The 23489-nt window shown below is 42.4% G+C and overlaps 1 non-coding gene and 1 pseudogene across 1 annotated transcript; one reads left to right on the top strand and one right to left on the bottom strand.

Annotated features, from left to right (window-relative positions):
• The window catches only part of LOC145413476 (glutamate receptor 1-like), an 806335-nt pseudogene that overhangs the window by 87649 nt on the left and 695197 nt on the right, over positions 1–23489 (bottom strand).
• On the top strand, positions 18859–18977 carry LOC145415113 (5S ribosomal RNA). Its single transcript, XR_013900002.1, has one exon. It is a non-coding gene; the product is annotated as a 5S ribosomal RNA (ribosomal RNA).

Here is a 23489-nt window from a genome sequence, read left to right as displayed (position 1 = left end):
ATATATATATATATATATATATATATATATATACTCGAGTATATACTGTATATGAGTACAGGGTCGTCTGTCATTTATTGCCTTCCTATTTTTTTCTGGATATTGCCTTGTCTGTTTGGGGGAGCGTCCAATGTCAAAAGGCGTCCTATGACACGGGAAGTACGGTACATGCTCGTAGAGTTATGAAGGATACATGAAAGATAACGAGAAACAGAGTGGTGGTGAACAAATAGAGATGAAAAAGGAGATAATATTAAGATTAAATTAAGTTAATGAAAGTTTTCCTGGGCAGTAGTTAAAGACCAAGACCCAGGTTCATCTGTAACCTGAATCTGGTGGGCTGCAGGCTGAAGCTGCCTTTCTCCGACCGTCCATCCTCCTCCTTTCGGGGGAAGCAGCTGATCGACGTTTGTACAGCCTGGCAGCTTACCCGACCAGTTATATCGGTGCCACCACATGAAGGTATCCCTCCCCAACACCACCCCTTCACTATGATGACGTATGTTTTAATCCTGATGCGTATAGGCAATTTTATTAAACTTCTGAGAGACCTTTTGGACGGTGATTTCTATTCTGTGTACCATTTTTACATGTTTCCTAGAAAGTTCAAGGTTAGGTTGGGTCTGTTTTCTTAGTATCACGTTAGGGTAGTTTGTCAGCCAATTTGGTTAGATTCTTCTTCGTATCAGGTGTGATGGTCAGTTAGGCAATATTAAGTTGGGCCAGGTTAGGATAAATTGAGTAGAAAATAATAAACACAGGAAGAATGCACATCCTGATAAAATCAAACTTAGCACGGAATGCATCAATGGTATAGAGAATGGAAATGTGGGAACCGGAGACGCTGGTTATAATTCCCGTTCTCTCTCACTCCACGCTGATAACAATCGTTTGGATTAAGCATGAGAAAATTAAATCGGTCGGTGTTGGATTGAAGATGTAAATACTCACTTTGACGGTCTCTGTGTTGCAGGTCGAGAGAGAGAGAGAGAGAGAAACTGAACTGAAAATGTTTTATCTATCCAAAAACATGTATACATTAAGAACAATAAAAAACATGAATACTTCATTGGTTGAGCCTTTTGAGAGAAAAACTCGTAAAAGGCACCTGATTTGTAACACACTCGGGTTGCTGCTCTCTGTTTTGGCTATTTCAAAAGTATATTTAATAAATTAAAAAGACAAGAAAACCTAACACAAATAAGTATATAGGCAAGAACACTCACCAAAACAAATTCACACCTACATTCACAATATATGCACACTCGTACACTTGCATGCACGCATGCCTGTATTCACAATACATGCATGCACACACACACACATGCACACACATACATATGAATACTTGCACTGATAATACACATACCTTAATACAAATGATCATATTCTCATTCAATGTACAGTCAAAAGCAGATTAATTTTCTATCCTGAATTTTTGTTATATGTAGCATAATAATAGAGGGATTGAATACTTGCATTGATAATACACATACCTTAATACAAATGATCATATTCTCATTCAATGTACAGTCAAAAGCAGATTAATTTTCTATCCTGAATTTTTGTTATATGTAGCATAATAATAGAGGGATTGAATTATTCGTCTATATTGCTGTATGGAAGAATACCTTAGGGTAGCTGAAAAGTGATTTATTGAATAACTATATACGAATACATACTGAATACTAAGTTAATTACTTTTATTGTCCTGGCTCAAATAAACCATAATTAACTGAAACCATACACCAAATACAAACATTCTCTGTATACCCACAGTTATATTCTTTCTCATACATACTACATATTCTTACATACCTTTGCATACATTTACACATGTATCTTTATTCACGCACATATACCTTAACTATAGTACCGTACATACATAATTATATAAGGTTTTGCTAGGTAGTTTACAGGGTCATCTACATACTGGTACATTCTATACATAAATATATATTCAAATATTCTTAAATGTCTACCAACTGTACACTTATTAAAAACAGAGAGAGAGAGAGAGAGAGAGAGAGAGAGAGAGAGAGAGAGAGAGAGAGAAGCAACACTACAACCCTTTGACGATCTCGGTATTCAAAATCATCTCCAACGAAACAGCAAAAATTAAGAAATGAACAAAAAGAAAGATAAAAGATAATGATAAAGCACTATATAAGATAAATTCCACACTCACTTTGACCGTCTCGATGTTGAGTGTCATTTCCACCACGTCCAGTGAGTACAGCTTCCTCTTACCCTCGTCCGTGAAGCTGATGTTGCCTGTCAGTCCCTCCATCTCAACCTGCAACAACAATACCAAGATAATGCAAGAAACACACCAGCAATACCAAGATAATGCAAGAAACACAACAACAATACCAAGATAATGCAAGAAACACACCAACAATACCAAGATAATGCAAGAAACACAACAACAATACCAAGATAATGCAAGAAACACACCAACAATACCAAGATAATGCAAGAAACACACCAACAATACCAAGATAATGCAAGAAACACACCAACAATACCATGATAATGCAAGAAACACACCAACAATACCAAGATAATGCAAGAAACACACCAACAATACCAAGATAATGCAAGAAACACACAACAATACCAAGATAATGCAAGAAACACACCAGCAATACCATGATAATGCAAGAAACACACAACAATACCAAGATAATGCAAGAAACACAACAACAATACCAAGATAATGCAAGAAACACAACAACAATACCAAGATAATGCAAGAAACACAACAACAATACCAAGATAATGCAAGAAACACACCAACAATACCAAGATAATGCAAGAAACACACCAACAATACCAAGACAATGCAAAAAACACACAACAATAATACCAAGATAATGCAAGAAACACACCAACAACAATACCAAGATAATGCAAGAAACACACATCAACAATGCCAAGATAATGCAAGAAACACACACCAACAATACCAAGACAATGCAAAAAACACACAACAATAATACCAAGATAATGCAATGAACATACCCCAGCAATACCAAGATAATGCAAGAAACACACCAACAATACCAAGATAATGCAATGAACATACCCCAGCAATACCAAGATAATGCAAGAAACACACACCAACAACAATACCAAGACTAGAACTTTAACTCTCCTGCAGACAGTCACTAGACTCAACCTATTGTTTCTTACAATGACGTTGACAGTACTCAGCCAATTGTTTCTTACAATGACCTTGACACCTTTGGGGAGTGTTGGAATTTTTGTTCTATCAGCAAGGGCCCATAAAAGAACACATGACCTGGGCAATTTAGATTCCTTGCTCAGATCCCTTTGAAATCTCCAGCAGACACAACCAACTTATCTCGTTCGCAGCATTTACTGATATGAGACTTCCTGACATGTCCTTCTACTGCGCATAAAGGATTTGATTTTTTTTTCTATCAGCAGTGGCCCATGCCAGGACACATAACCTAGGCCCTTCAGATTCCTCGTGCAGTCTTCGGTTCTCCCGGAATCGTTGCGAGATTCTGAGACCGGAATAGTAATAATACCAGCAAAAACAACAGTCTCCACTTAATCAATACGAGGAGACTAACAATGCAAGAAACACACACCAACACTTAGTATGGGTAACGAAATTATTTGCTGGTTTGCTTTCACGTGATGGTACTGGCCCACTCTCCCAAATAAAATACCAAGCCGTGGCTGCCTGTAAATTTGATGAATTTTATGTATCGGGTACCAGTGAATCTCGTTAGTTACTAGTCAAATCGACCCTCCAGTCTGAACACACATGGTCATTAACTGAGCTGAAAACGGTTATACATATTCTTAATTAAATTTTTAAGTTCTATAACATATATACAAATTTTCCGTTTGACAGTCCGTTTGCTTCACAGGCCAAAGTCAACTCAAACAGTTCTGACCCAATTTGAGTCAAAGTTGGTGGACAGGATATGAGCTACGCAAGGATGAAGCAAGTAGATTTCTAGAGCAATCTGTCGAAGGTCAAGGCTACAGGACAGAGTAAAATATTCGACATTCAAGACCAGTTGGAGAGCGTGGTTGTTGCAATCCCAGTGATGCTTCTCATTAAATTCTTAATTTTACTGATCTTGTTATTTTTTATGATTTACAGTTATATTTCCGAGGGCTAGAGAGAGAGAGAGAGAGAGAGAGAGAGAGAGAGAGAGAGAGAGAGAGAGAGAGAGAGAGAGAGAGAGAGAGAGAGAGAGAGAGAGAGAGGGGGGGGAAGGGACTCACTTTGGCACTAATACCAAGCAAGGGTTTTTATTCTCTCTCTCTCTCTCTCTCTCTCTCTCTCTCTCTCTCTCTCTCTCTCTCTCTCTCTCTCGTTAACATAGTAATGTGCGTTTAACAGTGCACCACCATCACCCCCATGCCTCAGCTTACCCTGCTGCTGTCTGTGTCATATTCCCATAAACCTGCTGCACACCTCATCCGCTAAGCACCCTACCACCGCTGCTATACCAATGCCTTCCCTCGCTTACACAAGGATATTATTGTACGTACAGCCTCCCCATGGACTCATAACACTTCTGTCCAGGATCCAGTGCAACTCCTTCGGTGCGAGAAACCTTCCTTGACTTGAATAATGACGTCTGGAGGTAGAGGTACGGTCAGCATCAAAAGTCCTGTCGCTTCTCCTGCTTCTTTTTCCATGGTCTATGAGAATCAGTGTGGTGAATCTGTAGCAATTGACACAGATGACACTGATCAGTGACCTGATAAAGTGATCAGTTTAAGTTGCTGTGGATTCATCTCACTGATTTTTAAAGCAGGTGGAGAGAAAACCAAGAGGGGACAGAATTTTTTATGCCAACCGCTTCACCCTGTCCACGTTAATCCCTTACATAGAAAAATAAACAGCCTGGTCTTTTCGAGGTTATTTGTTATAGGGAAGGTTTGTAACTAACAAAACTATTTTATGAGTTAAAGACAAAGAGGGAATAGAGGGATGTAAAGCCGTGTCTTTCCTGCCAATGAGCTACGTGAAAATCTGTGCTGTATGAAGGCAAATGAACTATGGCTATGAACTTTTTGTACCTAATATTCCACTTATACTCTTTTTACCCTAACTTAACCTAAAACTGTCATCTCTCCACCTTGAATGCTGAGCTGTAACAATAGATTAACACTAGCATATGATGCCAGTCAGGAAGCTGTGCTGTGGAGAGGATATAGAATTTCAGCAATATCTTTTTCTGCCATTCAGCTACGTGAAATAAGCCGCAACAGGACGAAAATCTGGCATGTTATGGTAAAAAAGGCGTATAGTGCAATAGTTACCCTCTGTAGCACCATAACATGTCCACAGTGCCACCATAACACATTACACATCGCTCTCAAGTATCTGGCATCGTCTTTTATTCGTTCTTGACACCTTATCCCAGGCCCACCCTGACACCCTAATATTCCATACTACAACATAATTCTACACCCTGACACCCTAATATTCCATACTACAACATAATTCTACACCCTGACACTCTAATATTCCATTCTACAACATAATTCTACACCCTGACACTCTAATATTCCATACTACAACATAATTCTACACCCTGACACTCTAATATTCCATTCTACAACATAATTCTACACCCTGACACTCTAATATTCCATACTACAACATAATTTTACATCCTAACACCCTTATATTCCACACTGACAACCTTATTTTACACCCTGACACACAAATTTTCCACAATGACAACCCAATTCTACACCCTGACACCCTAAATATTCCACACTGACAACCTAGCTTTACACCCTGACACCACACTCATCCTTCTTAACACTCTAATATCCCACCCTGACACTTAATCCTACAACCTAACAGAACCTACCACAGACATTCCCACACTATCACTGAAGAAACACCTACCTACCCACTTCCCTCGCAGGGCAAAACAACACCCCGATCGGAACACGCTACTACATGTCACCCCTCCTGTCGTCCATCCATCAGAGGTATCCTTAAATAGAGCTGGTCAAGTCCACCTGGCTAGGCTTAGATCAGGACATCACCCAGCCCTCCATAATTGCCAGTTTAGATTTGGGTTGGGTAGAATCACAGAAAACATGTGCTCCGCTTGTTGAACAGGCCCACACAACATAACACACACAGCACACGCTACACTAGGATGCACACACAACAGCAGCGGTGTACGGAACCTATAGGACAACCTCATGGGGCGGTTGTTTTCCTGCGGTTGACGACTACGCTTGGTCAGGCGGTCCAGGGTTAAGCAGTATGAATAACAACATTAACAAAAGCAACACCAACTCCAGTACTCCATACTAAAGAATTATTTTTCCTCTCCTACACCCTAACATCTCTTCAGTGCGTATCTAACTCTTCACCCACCTTCCTCAAGTCCCTGGTGGTCTTTTGTTATTCACTCCTGACATCCTGCCTCCAAGTCCACCCTAACACCACATTATTCCACACTGACACCCATTTCTTTATCCTGACACCCTAATCACCACTGATACTCCACCCTGGCACCGTAATACTCCACCCTGGCACCGTAATACTCCACCCTGGCACCCCAATACTCCACCCTGGCACCCTAATACTCACCCTGGCACCCAAATACTCCACCCTGGCGTCCAAATACTCCACCCTGGCGTCCAAATACTCCACCCTGGCACCCAAATACTCCACCCTGGCACCCAAATACTCCACCCTGGCACCCTAATTACTCCACCCTGGCACCCCAATACTCCACCCTGGCACCCCAATACTCCACCCTGGCACCCCAATACTCCACCCTGGCACCCCAATACTCCACCCTGGCACCCTAATTACTCCACTCTGGCACCCTAATACCCCACCCTGGCACCCTAATACTCCACCCTGGCACCTTAATTACGCCACCATGGCACCCTAATTACTCCATCCTGGCACCCTAGTACCCCACCCTGGCACCCAAATACTTCATCTCGGCACCCAAAAACTCCACCCTGGCACCCTAATACTTCACCCTGGCCCCCTAATACTTCACCCTGGCACTCTTATACTCCACCCTGACATCCTAATACTCCACCCTGACACCCTAATACTCCACCCTGACACCTACTTCTGAACCCACCTTCCTCAAGTGCCTGGTGATCTTCTCGCCGTGCTCCCAGACGCTCTGATCAGCGTCATTACTGTGGCAGCTGATGATCCCCGGCGCCCCCAGCCCAGGAGACTCACCAAACACGTCCACTTTCTTGTGCTTTAGTCTGGTCAGCGCCTCAGCAACCACCCTCACCGCGTCGTAGATCAGTGCTGACTGGGCCTGGGGAAGAGAGGATGGACTGATTTTAGTGCTGTTGTTGAGGAAGAAGAAGAAGAAGAAGAAGAAGGAGAAGAAGAAGGAGAAGAAGAAGAAGAAGGAGAAGGAGGAGGAGGAGGAGGAGGAAGAGGAGGACACAATTCTTAGCATCAAACAATAATGTCGACTAACCACGTGGAAAAGAAGACAGGTACAGTGCTGTTGGTGGGTGGTTGAGGCGAAAGAAGAATTAAAAGGAAAATAAAGAGACAACCATCTTTTCCTGCTCAAATCATACTGTCCCCGGGAAGACGACCCGCAACAGTCTAATGGAAATCAAGGTCCCTAACTGCAGGATATAAGGAGGGGGAATTAATGCATTGTCAGTTTTGAGCTGCAATATAATGCTTGATGATATACCGTACCCAGGCGTTGGAATGAGGAAGGCGAATTTCTGAAAGTAATATACGAAACCTAAAACACTAAGGCGTTGAAGATGCACGAAGACGTTGAAAATATTATACCAGGGCGTTGAAAATATTGTATGAATTGTAGAACGAAAAAAACAATGATACTGAATATACTTTGCAATGGCGCTGAAAATAACAAAGATGACGCTGAAAATAACACACAAGGCGCTGAATATAACACACAAGACGCTGAAAATAACACACAAGGCGCTGAAAATAACACACAAGACGCTGAAAATAACACATAAGGCGCTGAAAACAACACATAAAGCGTTGAAAATAGTATACAAAGGAACCAAAGACAATGTACTGTACGTAGGAACTGAATATACAGAGGCAGGGATTATTTTTACTGGGGCAATATGGGAGACTGCCTTACGATGCCTTTCACTACACTACACTACGACACACACACACACACACACACACACACACACACACACACACACACACACACACACACACACACACACACACACAATTCAGCATGATACTGGACATTAACATAATCTTCTATCCCTTTGACTTTAATAAACATAAAGCTTGATAAACTGGCATGGAATTAGCATATTTCTGACTTTTATGACCAGCCTAAATGTTGCAAAGTGAAATTGTGAAAACGACCGAGTGAAAATGCCTTAATACATTTAATCAGACACACACATATATTTCTTGGCAGTATGACAGGCTATATTTTTTTCTTCACCTATTGAACGTGGCAACTGTATTAGAACTGCACGAAGGAGTAGTAGTACCCACAATAACCTATGGGCGCGAGGCTGGTGACAGGAAAATGAAAAGTCAAGAGGTACAGCGGTGAAGGGGGAAGTCTTGGGAAACGTGTGTGTGTGGAGAATAAAAAGGATGGGAAGTTGTGTGATTCGACTTTAGGTGCCATCTCATAGCACTAAAGTGGTAAAGGAGGGCTATATCCAACCCCTCCAATTCGAAAACACTCTATCTCTCTCTTATTCTAGGAAACAAATTAAATCGTCCGTCAGTACCAACAAAACAGTCCGGAAAGAATAAAGAATAAAATATCCTCGCACTGAACTGGTTAACTTAGTAAAACTGCCACCATTTCCACCGTGTCACCAGCTTTTCCTCTACAAATTTCCACCACCTGACACCACCAGCAGGTCACTCTACAAGCTGACCAAACTTGTCATGCAGTTTCGTCACGGTGGGGCAGAGAGGAGGTCTGGGCGAGACGACACAAGGTTCACTGCAGAGGAATTTGTATAGTTCACCAAAGCAAGCCACTAGGAGCATTGTGTGTGTGTGTGTGTGTGTGTGTGTGTGTGTGTGTGAGAGAGAGAGAGAGAGAGAGAGAGAGAGAGAGAGAGAGAGAGAGAGAGAGAGTGTGTGTGTGTGTGTGTGTGTGTGTGTGTGTGTGTGTGTGTGTGTGTGTGTGTGTGTGTGTGTGTGTGTGTGTGTGTGTGTGTGTGTCACGGGGGTATGTGAATTTAAGAATTAAAAATGCTTTAAATGTTATATGTTTGAAAATATGGACAAAGAACTGACTTGTGAAATCAAGCAGTAAGTTTTACTTTATGCCAGCTTACTTCGCCGATTCTCTAAGGACGAGAATTTATAAACGTTCTCAACAGTACACAGCAGAAACTAATTACTCACAAGTGTTGTTTGTTAGTACTGTTAGCCTCACGAGAAAGTGACTCCACCCCTGACAATCAATAACTAATGCTATTAATGATAAACAGGTTCTGGCCGGTGCATTAACTCCTGGTTGGCACAACAGATTTAAGCTTGATACAAAAGAACTGGCCTAAGTACCAGTTATGAATAATGCAAAGCGTTTATGCAAACTAGGAGCGGCAACTAAAATAAGCTTAATGTGGAGAAATAAAACACGAGTTTAACTACATTAAGCTCAGAGAAAAGGAACTGTAAATTTATTAATTACAATTAAATAAGTTTACTTTACATGAGTGTCAAAATGAATTCAAAATAACAAGGAGAATACACTCACTCGCTCACTCAAAAGCTAAACCTAAACCTAGGAAAAATGAAAAGAAATACTGGTCAGTAGAGGGGGCTAAGCGGAATGACTGGGCGCCGGTATGTAGGACGGATGCTGCAATACACTAAATCTCTTCGCCAATTCACCGTCTAGGTGGAGATTTCAGGAACTCGCTGGTGGCGCTGCTCCACGCTGGGCACACGAACCTGCTCTCACGACGATTAAAGCCTGACTAAGTTCGAATTATGAAAGAGCGCGAGGGGCGGCCGTGTTTGCTTCAACGGTCAACGGAAAGAAAGTGAGCGACATACGCTCACAATAAATCACTCAGCGAAGGCGTTAATGTCGCGCGCAAGGATAACCACTTATGAAACAGTGAAAAAATGTTCTGAAAACCGTCCCAATCGAGTGAATGCTATGACGGTTGAACTGAGTGATACACAGTGGAAATTCCACTAGAATTCGCAGTTTTCACACTGAAACAAAATGTCACGAACCTACAAATACGCTCGCACAAATTCGTGAGAGCGAGAGAGAGAGAGAGAGAGTTAATCTCTAGTCGTTTGCTAGAATATATTATTAAAACTGTCGCTGACTAGAAGAGGTTTAACTTTTTTGCCAATATTACCATTTAAAATACAAGACGCGGTGCCAAGGCGCAGCAAGCCCATCCACGGCCGTCATTTTAGTGTTGACGTATGAACACAACAGGATATCTGCTCAAAGATGTTACATATAAAATTTGGAGTTAATCGGGTGAATACTGACGATTTTGTGCCCATTTGAACTTTTAGGCCCGACTCACCTGACACTGACCTTCTTACTGCTAACTAGGGGGTGGCCCCCCTGATGTAATGAGGCATGTTACACAGTAGGATGCATTTTCGAAAGCTGCACCTATAGGCTTTGGTTTCATGTTGATATGACGAATTTGAATGGAGTTATGGCAATTTTTTTTTTTTTTTTTTTACATTTTTGGGAGCCTACAGCCTGGGTCTTGGCCCAATTTGGCCCAAAATTTGATCAGGTGATCAGAAGGGAACAGCCCATCACCCCTGTAAGTTTAGTCAAAATCGCATCAGTAGTTATCGCGTAAAGTTCTTAACAGACAGAGAGACAGACAGACAGACAAACAAACACACAAACAAACCAAATGAAAACAATATCCCTCTCCCAGCCCCTCCGGGGCGGAGACGGGTAATAATAAATAAACTGCATTTGGGGAAAAAATAATCTAAAAGTGTTTCTTCATATTTTTCTTTCACGTACAATGCACAGATGTACCACAGAAAATACAGAGGCCAATGTTTTTTTTTTTTTTTTTTTTTTTACCACAACACAGCCACAATATTTTCACACTTTCACTTTTACTCTCTCTCTCTCTCTCTCTCTCTCTCTCTCTCTCTCTCCAAGCCTGAGTGGTATATCCTTCCTGATTTCCACATTTTTGTCACCTCAACCTTCACACCTTTATGTTCGTATTTCACACCTGGCCGAGTTCACTTCATTTTCCATTTCGAAATTTGCAGGAAGGAGGAGCAGTTACCCTCACAGGTAATTTTTAGGGGCAATTACATCTATTTCCTGTCACTGTGTGTGTGTGTGTGTGTGTGTGTGTGTGTGTGTGTGTGTGTGTGTGTGAGAGAGAGAGAGAGAGAGAGATGCTGCCATGGTATCGAAAGGCAATACCGACATTTAGATAACAGCAGGGTAATCAAACTAACTTGAAAATATAAGTGTTGAATATAATCGCATCCTAAAATTAAGAGTGATACACACAAATGATACATATAAATAGCAAAACCCACAATCCCTAAATAATTCTCAGCGTTACCATGGTTACGGGAAACAACAGGGACAATTAGGCACTACTAGGCCAGCAGGAATTATCATAAAATGTAATAAAATAGTATTCTAAAATTAAGAACAGCATAACAAGCCACCACATCAACAAAACTATCCATGAAAACCTTGTGTTGCCATCTATGAAAGAAATAGATAAAATAAATCGACAGCTAGGTAACAACAGGGCAATGAAGAGACCAGAAAAATATAGTCAAAGGGTAACATAACGCTTAAACGAGGAGCAAAACCCAAAATACCTGATAATCCTCTGTGTTGCCATGGTTACGAAAAGCAATATTGACAGTTTGACAATCAAGAGTATCGTAAAATGTAATCGTAGCACATAATCTTATATCCTACTGTTAAGGCCAACACACAGATCGGGACATAAACAGAAAAGCCCTCAGTACTGAGAATTCTGCGTTACTGCGATTAAGAAAACTAATATCGCCTACCGGAAATATATTCGTGAAATATTATAGATGGTAACTGTAATGGTCATAATAACAGCAAAACCCACAACGGCAGTATCAACAGTTAAGACACTCAAATTTACCGTCAAATATAATTGGCCTCTAAAATTAAATATAGGAGTGGTGATGTGAAGACGAGCAAAGCTGAGAATAGTAAGCCTCTTAACAGGATTATTGGCCTCTCAGCTGTTTCGGCGTGACACATAACCCTGGGAACTGCCCCTGTAGTGTAGTGCAACCAGCTAAGACCACGCTAATCCACTGTAATTCCACCTTTCATACCCCTCCACACCTCCCACTGGCACGCCATCCACACGACCTGCCAGGTGTGTGATCGTAAATTAGGTGTCGTGAGCGTCTAGGCCTGGCTGGCTTCCTTACACTAATTCCTTGATAATTTTTAACACCTATGTTCTTTATAACCACTTAATATCGATCATGTCAATAATACCATCAGTCACAACAATACTCATGTGACAAAGGAAAATAAGATGGACAGGCCTCATAATCCAGTGAGAATCCAAGCCTAGGGCTCGTATTCTTGTCGGTTAAGGAAGCTCCCTGTCACGGTATTTTTATAATATCACGGTAATTTTGAAATACAAATGGTTAAATATTATTTAAATTGATAATAATATTCAATAATATTGAAGAGCAGAGACAATGACTGTCTTGCTACATCAAGCAACGACTACTTTACGCTGACTTGCTACGATTCTCTAAGAACGAGAATTTATAAACTTTCTCAACAGTACACAGCAGAGACTAATTACTCACAATTGCTGAATTACTGTACTGTTAGCCTCTGGAGAAAGTTACTTCACCCCTGACAATAAATAACTAATACTAATAATAATAACATCAGGTTCTTGCTGATGCATTAACTCCTGGCACAACGGATTTTAAGTTAATACAACAAGACTGGTCTAAGTACCAATTATGAAAGCAAACGTTTATGCAAGCTAGGAGCTATATGGAAAATAAGCTTAATTTGGATTAAATGAAACAAGATTTTACTTTACATTGAGCTCAAGAAAGGAACTTAAATCTATTGATTACAAAAAAATAAATTTAACATTACAATTCAAATCAAATTAATGAGACGCACTCACTCACTCACACAAAAGCTAAATACTTACGCCTAGGAAAAAACACCTTAACTAAACTCTTATGACTACAAAATACAAAAAGGAAATACTAGTCAATGAATGCGGTGTATCACCCAAAGCTGGAGAACTAAAGGTGGAAGCTTGGAGAAACTGTAAGTGGAGTTTGGGTACTAGCTGACCTCTCGCACTGCTGCACAGGTCCTGTCTCCGTCACAGCAAACACTAGACTGAGTAAGTCGTGGGAACAAAAGGGGAAGCAGTAGGCCGCATTTTTAACGGTCAAGTGCAAGCAGGGGCGAACAATAAAGAAAACAATAGTATCGCTCAGTACAGCACTTAGTGACGTGCATTAAATCGGTCACCTCTGAAAACAGTGACGAATGTTTTGAAAAGTGTACCCCGAAATGGAGGGAGAAACGGTTAGCTGAGCGATACGCAGTGAGTTTTCCACTAATAGTTCATGGCTTCTCACAAAAGGGAAATGTCGCGGATTGATTCGTGACATTACGCCCTTACAAAGTTAAATTTTTTCCTTATGGGAAAAAATTTGTGGATATATATATATATGTACACATCCTAAGTCATTCGCACAAGATTCACACTGTGGTGTGTGTGCTATCCTGGTACAGGAGAAAGTCGCAGTCGCCAGTGAGCGAAAAAACCTCGTATTAACGTTAATAGAAGCAAGCTTGAGGGAAAAACTCCGTGACGACGGTGAAAATCCTGTACTCAGGTAAAACTGAGCGAAAAGTCGCTACATTTACACTGACAACTAATTGTTGTGTAGCGTGGTGTATGTAATACATGGTGTAGGTGTGACAGTTGTAGTGTAACTGTACCTACGTGTAAAATGACACAGTAAATAATAATATGGCGATGATGAAGGCAGAGAAGAGGCGGCGGCAGCGTGCGGCAGACGATCAGCTGGTCCGCACAGCAAAACTGCTACACCCATTGCTGAGCCTGCAAAACCAATTGAGGTGGAGCATCAAAAGTGTCAATGAGACAAAATTTTATTATGTTACAATAACTCTCTCTGCCTAGCAGTCAGTGCTACGACGTACATTCGAGGTCGCCATTAATTATAGCACACGATTATGGTTGGCAAGTTGAGAATCCTTGCGCAAACTCGGGTCTTCCATAGCCTCGAACTGCACACGGGTCCTCAACCTTTATTCCTAAATTTCCGACAGAGGATGCCTATCCTGGTGAAATATTATTCGCCCATCACACTAAAATAGAAAATGGGAGGAAGTGCCTTAACCTACAGTACTTATATTAGTATCGGGAAGCTGAGAATCCTTGTGCAAACTCGGGTCTTCCATAGCCTCAAGTCGCCTCTGCGGAATTCTCACTTCCCCCTTAACCTACAGTACTTATATTAGTATCGGGGAGCTGAGAATCCTTGTGCAAACTTGGGTCTTCCATAGCCTCAAGTCGCCTCTGCGGAGTTCTCACTTCCCCCCTTAACCTACAGTACTTATATTAGTATCGGGGAGCTGAGAATCCTTATGCAAACTCGGGTCTTCCATAGCCTCGAGTCGCCTCTCAACTTCCCCCTTAACCTACGGTACATATATTAGTACCGGGAAGCTGAGAATCCTTGTGCAAACTCGGGTCTTCCATAGCCTCGAGTCACCTCTCAACTTCCCCCTTAACCTACGGTACATAATATGTATGTACAGGCCCTAGACATACTGTGTCCTGTGGGGCCAACAAGTGAGACGTCAGGTCTACACTTTTGACTGGGAACCAGGCTGGTCCTTGGATTACTCAAACAAAAGCTGGAAACCCTGGTGAAATATTATTCGCCCAGTCTTCTCCCTTAACTTACGGTACATAATATGTATGTACAGGCCCTGGACATAATGTGTCCTGTGGGGCCAAGGGGCGAGACGTCAGGTCTGCACCCACTTCACCACTACCCTGTCTCTCAACTGTCTCAGAGATTACGGGTGTGGTTACAAATGGCACAGGAAGGGCATGTCCCTGATTAGTGGTGATACTTTGGCACACACTGCAGGAACGGACAAAACTATCTATATCTCGTCCCATCCCTGGCCAGAAAAAGTCAGCTCGGATACGGCCCTGGGTCTTCCTTTTGCCCATGTGACCTCCTGAGGCTGAACAATGACCCCATTGTAACACTGCTGGGCGGTACTTGGCGGGAACGACAAACTGCAGTCGAACCTCGCCCTCGGGTGTTCGTGACTCACGGTAGAGCCGTCCTTGTTTGCGAAGGAACTTGGCTCGACCTCCCCGTGAATACTTAATCACTCGACCCTTTTGTTTGTTCCGCACGGCAGCAAGTGTCGGGTCAGAATGTTGTTCTTGCACAACAAGTTGACTACACATCAGATCTTGCGGCGATTCAATGATCACTGGGGTGACACAGTCTGGAGCCTCAACCATGGCTCGTGTTACCGCAGCAGCCGAAGTCTGAGTAGCGCCATCATCGGAGCAACTATCCTTGGCTCCTTGAATATTGCCTACTATAACGTCAAATAGAGGCTCTGGCATGACAACTGCAAGTGTCGTACCAGTATAAAATGGAGATGCCACCTGGATACATGCCTCAGGGAACAATCTCACTGATCCATCAATAAGGTTTGCATGGATCTGTCGACCTGTATACTGCTCAGGCCGAACTAGACTCTGCTTGACAGAGCAACCTGAGGAACCATTGTCTCTCAGGACCTTCACAGGAATGCCTCCCACAAACCCTGGCTGAACAAGGAAGGTACTGTCACCTGTGGGAGGGCCTGTGGAGGAAGCAGCTAGCCACTCATGAGGCTGCTGAATTGATGCGGCAAACATTGTGCCTTGAGGATTATATTGGGAAGATGGAACATTGGCCATCTGTGGAGGAGGGTTCACTGTCACTGTGGGACTAGTGAACTGTGGGGAAGTACCCACACTGGTAGGGACGTGACCACCGTGCTGCTGCTGAGGAATGAAGGCTGCGTTCGCTTCCTGCCTCTTTTGAGCTGGTGGTGAAAAAGTTTGTCCCGACGGTCGGTTGCATGGCTGATACTGCTGCTGGTTAGGGTACTTGTTGTACCTCTTCCACTCAGGTTTCTGAGTGTTTTGCCCCTGGTCCTTCTGCGGTTTGCTTGGACCTTGGCCATTACTCTGAGAACGGCCTTGGTGCTGGGATTCAGTCTGAGACGGCTTCCCAGACTTGGCAGTATCTTTTCTGCTCCAGGTGTTTTGCTTACGAGCTTGATACCCGTATGCAGTAAAGAATGCGTCAGCCTTCTCTGCCATTTGGCTGGCATCTTTCACCTGGCAGATCTTAAGCTGTGCTATGAGCTCAGCAGGCCACGACCTCTCTAGCTGTGTACGCAGCATAAGGTCAATTATCCCATCACGCGTGGAAGGAGTTTCATCTTTCTCCATCCACTCATTTAAGTAAGCTGTGAGACGATCAAGGAACTGAACAGCTGTCTCCTTGTCTTGGAGACGAGCTCGCATGAACTGAACTTTGGCGTCGTCTACTGTGAGACCATACGCCTTAATGAGTGCAGCTTTCATCATCTCATATGTGAGATTGTCTCCACGAATTCTGTGGAGAATATCGAGGGCAGGGCCCTCAAATAGGCTAAGAAACTGAAGCCGCTTAGCTGCCTCATCCAGTTGATATAAGTCTGCCATGTCCTCAAAACGAGCTATGTACGGCTCGATTCGCTCGCTTTCCTTGTATAAAGGAAGCTTGATGCGTGGGGTCGCCAGGACATGTGCAGGGAGAACGCTCGTGGAGCTTGGACCAACTGCACCAGACGTGTCTGAAGCCAAGGAATCTCGCTTGAGCTTCAGCACTTCAAGTTCATGTTTTTCTCGTGCCTCACGTTCGGCACGCTCGTATTCGCGCTGTTCTCGCTCGCGTTCATGTCGTTCACGCTCGTATTCGCGCTGTTCTCGCTCTTTTTCTAACTCGTGTTCGCGTTGTTGTCGCTCGTACTCGTGCTCCTTTTCGCGTTCCTCACGCTGTTCTCGCTCGTATTCGCGCTGAATCTTACGCTCTTCACGGGCATCATTCTCGCGCTGCTGCTCCTGATTATGCCGTGAGAGTATATACTCTTTAATTTCGGTTGGGTCCGAAAGACCCATTTCTTTGGCTTCCTGTAAAAATATAGTAGTAGCCATGGAGCTAATTTATTAAGCAAACCGAAATTGAGTACTGACTGCAGTACTGACTGCTTAGCGACGAATACTAATAAACACAAGTAAAGAGTACAGACACAAGCTAATGGTGACCAGTCTTATCTAGTTAACTGGCAAAGATAAATAAAAAATGTAAATGACTAAGAACTCTCAATAATTAACACAATGGGTACGGCGGCTACCCAGGAGCGAATAAAATCGTCTGGCGTTACCAAGAATAAACTAGAGTCAAGTACTCTATTGATTAATAAAGCAAAAATTCACTTGCTAAATCAACGGTAACCACCAGTAAACTTGTGCCTATAAACTTTAATGATAAATACCTAAATATGAATGAGTGAGCACTATCTCGTGAATAGCTTTATAGCTAGGAGTTAATATCCTGGCGAGGTCGCCAATTGTCACGGTATTTTTATAATATCACGGTAATTTTGAAATACAAATGGTTAAATATTATTTAAATTGATAATATTCAATAATATTGAAGAGCAGAGACAATGATTGTCTTGCTACATCAAGCAACGACTACTTTACGCTGACTTGCTACGATTCTCTAAGAACGAGAATTTATAAACTTTCTCAACAGTACAAAGCAGAGACTAATTACTCACAATTGCTGAATTACTGTACTGTTAGCCTCTGGAGAAAGTTACTTCACCCCTGACAATAAATAACTAATACTAATAATAATAACATCAGGTTCTTGCTGATGCATTAACTCCTGGCACAACGGATTTTAAGTTAATACAACAAGACTGGTCTAAGTACCAGTTATGAAAGCAAACGTTTATGCAAGCTAGGAGCTATATGGAAAATAAGCTTAATTTGGATTAAATGAAACAAGATTTTACTTTACATTGAGCTCAAGAAAGGAACTTAAATTTATTGATTACAAAAAAATAAATTTAACGTTACAATTCAAATCAAATTAATGAGATGCACTCACTCACTCACACAAAAGCTAAATACTTACGCCTAGGAAAAAACACCTTAACTAAACTCTTATGACTACAAAATACAAAAAGGAAATACTAGTCAATGAATGCAGTGTATCACCCAAAGCTGGAGAACTAAAGGTGGAAGCTTGGAGAAACTGTAAGTGGAGTTTGGGTACTAGCTGACCTCTCGCACTGCTGCACAGGTCCTGTCTCCGTCACAGCAAACACTAGACTGAGTAAGTCGTGGGAACAAAAGGGGAAGCAGTAGGCCGCATTTTTAACGGTCAAGTGCAAGCAGGGGCGAACAATAAAGAAAACAATAGTATCGCTCAGTACAGCACTTAGTGACGTGCATTAAATCGGTCACCTCTGAAAACAGTGACGAATGTTTTGAAAAGTGTACCCCGAAATGGAGGGAGAAATGGTTAGCTGAGCGATACGCAGTGAGTTTTCCACTAATAGTTCGTGGCTTCTCACAAAAGGGAAATGTCGCGGATTGATTCGTGACACTCCCTTACACATCTTCCTTATTGATTGATTTTTTTGGAGACGGGTGGTTAATATCCTAATGTACGTCATTTAGGCAGAGTATGGCCATACCACGTTGAGTACACCGCTTCCCGTCCGATCAGCGAAGTTAAGCAACGTTGGGTCTGGTTAGTACTTGGATGAGTGACCGCCTGGGAACACCAGATGCTGTTGGCATAACGTTCTCCCTACCTGTCAAGTGGGGTTGGTGGAGGATTAGTGCCCCTCCCTGTAAAACAATTAACTCTGAGCCCTTGGCCACCCCGTTCGGGATACATGGCGTCTGGCAATGAATGAATGAAAAAACGGCGATATTGGAAGGATTTATGTAACACTGAACTGGGCAGATGGGTATAATAAACAAAATAAATCACATAGGAAAAGGTGTTACGGAGCTTTCTCAACCGACGAGAATACGGACCCAGGTGACAGCAGTGTTCGTGGTATCAGTTTCTATCTATCTATCTATTGCCAGACGCCTCAATCCCGTTTGGGGTGGCCACAAACAAATCGCCTCCAAGTCACCCTGTCCCCCGCCATTTCACTGCCCTGCTCCCAACTCACACCCCCCTCTCTCATATACCTCTCCACCCCATCCCTCCATCTCATCCTCGGCCTCCCCCTCCCTCTTCCCCCCTCCACCTCACTCACATACACTCTCTTCGTCAGTCTTTCACCCTCCATCCTCTCCACATGGCCAAACCACCTCAGTGTGTTCCTCATAACGCTTCCTATCACATCCACATCCACACCACAACGCTCCTTTATATCCTCATTCGTCAGCCTGTCTCTCCACGTGACTCCACAGGCTCCTCTTAAATAACTCATTTCCACTGCTCTCACTCTTGACTTGTGTCCTTCCAACAATGTCCAAGCTTCACTTCCGTACGTTAAAGTTGGTATCACAATACTGTCATGCAGTAACTTTTTCACTTCCATGCTCACTTCCATGTTTCTTATCACTGCTTTCAAGGAACCAGCAACCTTTCTTCCCTGCTGTACCCTTTCAAGCACTTCACCCTCCAAACCTCCATCCTTACTCATCACACTACCCAAATACTTAAACGTACTCACATTTTCCAATTCCTCACCATCTAAACTCGCTGTACATTCACTAACTTCACCTCTTTCAAAGACCATCACTTTACTCTTCCCTACATTCACCTTTAGGTTCCGTTTCTTACACACTCTCTCAAACTCATCCACCAAGCCTTGCAGCTCCCCTTCGTCTTCACTCAACAACACAGTATCATCTGCAAACAACAGTACAGGGAGTTTCCAAACACTATCCTCTCTCACCAGGGCCACTCCAACATCCACTACCCTACCTTGTACCTCTTTTATTACCCCATCCATGTACAGATTGAACAACCATGGAGACATGACACATCCCTGTTTCAAACCAACTTTCAAAGAGAAAAATTCACTTAGTTCACCATCCACACGCACTGCAGCCTTCGCACCATCGTACATACTCTTCACAGCATTCAACAACTTCCCATCTACTCCATATATTCTTAACACTTTCCACAATCCTTGTCTATCCACCCTGTCATATGCTTTCTCCAAATCCATGAAAGCCGCATACAACTTCTTTCCCTTCTCTAGAAACTTTTCCACTAAAGATCTAAGAATGAATATCTGATCTACACAACCTCTTCCCTTCCTAAAGCCTCCCTGTTCTTCTCCAACTAATTTCTCTGTTCTTTCTCTAACTCTGTCTATAAGTATCCTACCATACACTTTTCCTATTATACTAAGAAGACAAATGCCCCTATGATTACCACACACTTCTTTTTCCCCTTTTCCTTTGTACAAGGGAATAATTATACCTGACTTCCAATCCTCCGGGACTCTTCCTTCCTCCCAGGCCAATCTGCACATCTTCCACATCCATTCTACTACTATCTCTCCCCCATGCTTCAGCATTTCACCACACACTCCATCAATTCCTGGGGCTTTCCCCGATTTAACTTTCTTCAGTGCTTCCACAACTTCTATCCTACTGATTTCTTCCTGTCATCTCACCTCTCTCCTTCTCCCAGCCATTCCCCAGCCACTTATACTCGCATTACTTCCATCCTCTACGTTCAACAATTCCTTAAAGTGTTCTCTCCATCTGCTCACTTTTTCTCCCTTCTCCACTAGTAATCTACCATTTTTATCTTTCACTCCCCTGCTAACTTCACTTCCACCCTGTCTTACTCTTTTCACTTCTCTCCAGAACATTTTCTTACAGTCCCTCCACTTTACACTCAAATTCCTTCCAAATTCCTCATCCACTCTCTTCTTACTCTCTCTTACTAATCTTTTCACCTCTCTCTTCCTTTCCACATATAACTCTCTCTTCCGCTTCTCAACTTCTTCCACGCCCCTATTTCTCACCCATTCATTGTATGCTTTCTTCTTTTGTGCCACAGCCTGTTTCACCTCTTCAGTCCACCACGCTGTTCCTTGCACCCCCCTCCGCCTTCTCTTCCTTCCACACACCATATCACATGCTGCACATATTTCTTCTGTAAATATCTTACACACACCTTCCACGTCTCCCATCTGCTCCAATTCATATTTGCCCAATCGGTCCTCCACTTCTCTCTTATACTCTGCCTTTTTCTCATCCTCTTGTAACCTTTCCACTCTCCTTGCAACTACTCCTTCCTCTCGTCTTTCCCTTCTTCTATCCCTCCATCTCACTTGCATCCTAATTCTGGCCACCACCAAGTAGTGGTCAGAAAGTCCACTCCCCCAACCTCTATACACTCTTGCATCCTTTACACATCTTCGCATCCTTTCATCCACACACACATAATCAATCATTGCCTTCCTTTCATTCAGTTCACCACCCACCCTTCTCATCACTCGCCATGTATACCTGTGGATCATTTTATGCCTGAAGAGGGTATTGGCTATCACCAACCCCCTCCCAGCACAAATGTCCACTAACGCACTCCCATTCTCATCTATCTCGGCAGGCACACCCCACTCACCAACTATTCCATCCACCTTCACATTACCAACTTTACCATTCATATCACCAATCAAAAACACTCTCTCATTCCTTCCAAACTTTTCCATGCACATTTCCACATTTGTCCAGAACTCTTCTCTCACTCTTCTAGCACGATCTTGCGTTGGCGCATACACACACACAATCGCCCACATTTGTATTCCAACTTTCAACTTTACCCACACAATCCTTGACCCAACTGATCCATACTGTCTTATGCTCTTCTTCCATCTTTTACTCACAACTATACACACTCCTTCCTTTGCCCTCTCATTCTCATCTACTCCTGCACATATACCCCATCCATACTCCCATTCTCTCACACTTTCTCCTCTCCATTTTGTTTCAGTTATTCCACATACATCCATCAGTTTCATTGCGATTTATTATTACGTACATTACTGTTTGATATCCTGCTTCATTAGGCTACCAGTCTTGGCATACGTTCGTATTCTTGATGACGTAGGAGGCTTCGTAGCACCTGCGTCTAAGCGACTTATTATGCATATTACACTGATATTATCTTTATGGCATTCATATATTCCGGTTGGTGGCAATGAGATGGTCTGCCGCAGGACCGTACAGAAGGATAAAAACTGTCACATGGCCATCGGTCTGGGCAAATATTCGTGTTCTAAGTGACACAGAAGGCTACGTAACTCCTCTTCCTCTGTGATTTATCAGGCACATTTTACCCGGATTTTCTATGATATACATCCTCCACTTCCACAAAATCCACATGACATGCTGGGCTAGTGTCTGGGTGTAATATCGTCTTGTAGGTAATACAGGTTTCGCTGCACGATAGTACTTTACTTAACTTGGTCCAGATTTTCATCCTTTTGCTGCTTACTTCACGTAGCTCAGTCGCAGAAACAAAGACAATTCTGTGACTATATCCTTACAGCAGCAAGTCTTCGTGACTAGTATAATATTCCAGTGCTAAGCTATTGCTATACCTAAAAGAAGAAAGGATGGCAACTTCAGGCCAATGTAAAGTGAATAAGAGCAGTTTTGTAGTTTTTTATTATTCTTATTACACACTGATTCTGCATTTTACGTTATTTATTTACATTAACATCTGTTTGGACTTATGTTCGTATCAAACGGACCAATTATTAGAACTGATTAAGTCTCAGATTTTTAGGTGGTTATGTATGGAACACTTGTTAATTGTTAGAAGTAATTAGCCTTCTCCCCATTTTAATTAGTGTAGGTAACAGCCAAACTGGAACAGGTATGTTTTATTACCATCATCATCATCATCATCGTCTTCCTCCTCATCATCATCAGCAACTACCATCATTATCATTATCATCATCATCATATCATCATCATCACCATTATCAAAACCAACATCATCATCACCATTATCAAAACCAACATCATCATCACCATTATCAAAACCAACATCATCATCATCATCATCACTATCACAATCACATCATCATCATCATCATCGCTCCAGAAATTATAGCCAGATCTTGGGGGCTTGATACCCTTTCGATTTCCAGGCCAGTCAAGAGAACATAGAGTAATGTCTTCTTAATCCAGCCTGTTCATCCTTAGAAAAGAAATGCAGACCAACTACAAATTCTACAGATGCGGGTAATAGTATGGGGGATGGTGGCAGAAAGTGTCTCTCATCATGATCTTGATATATTCTATCATTAAATGCCTTC

This window comes from Coenobita brevimanus, chromosome 1 (genome assembly GCF_032717465.1).
Source record: "Coenobita brevimanus isolate Jiangsu-jjx chromosome 1, ASM3271746v2, whole genome shotgun sequence".
NCBI lineage: Eukaryota > Metazoa > Arthropoda > Malacostraca > Decapoda > Coenobitidae > Coenobita > Coenobita brevimanus.
This window is presented reverse-complemented; position numbering and strand designations above follow the sequence as displayed.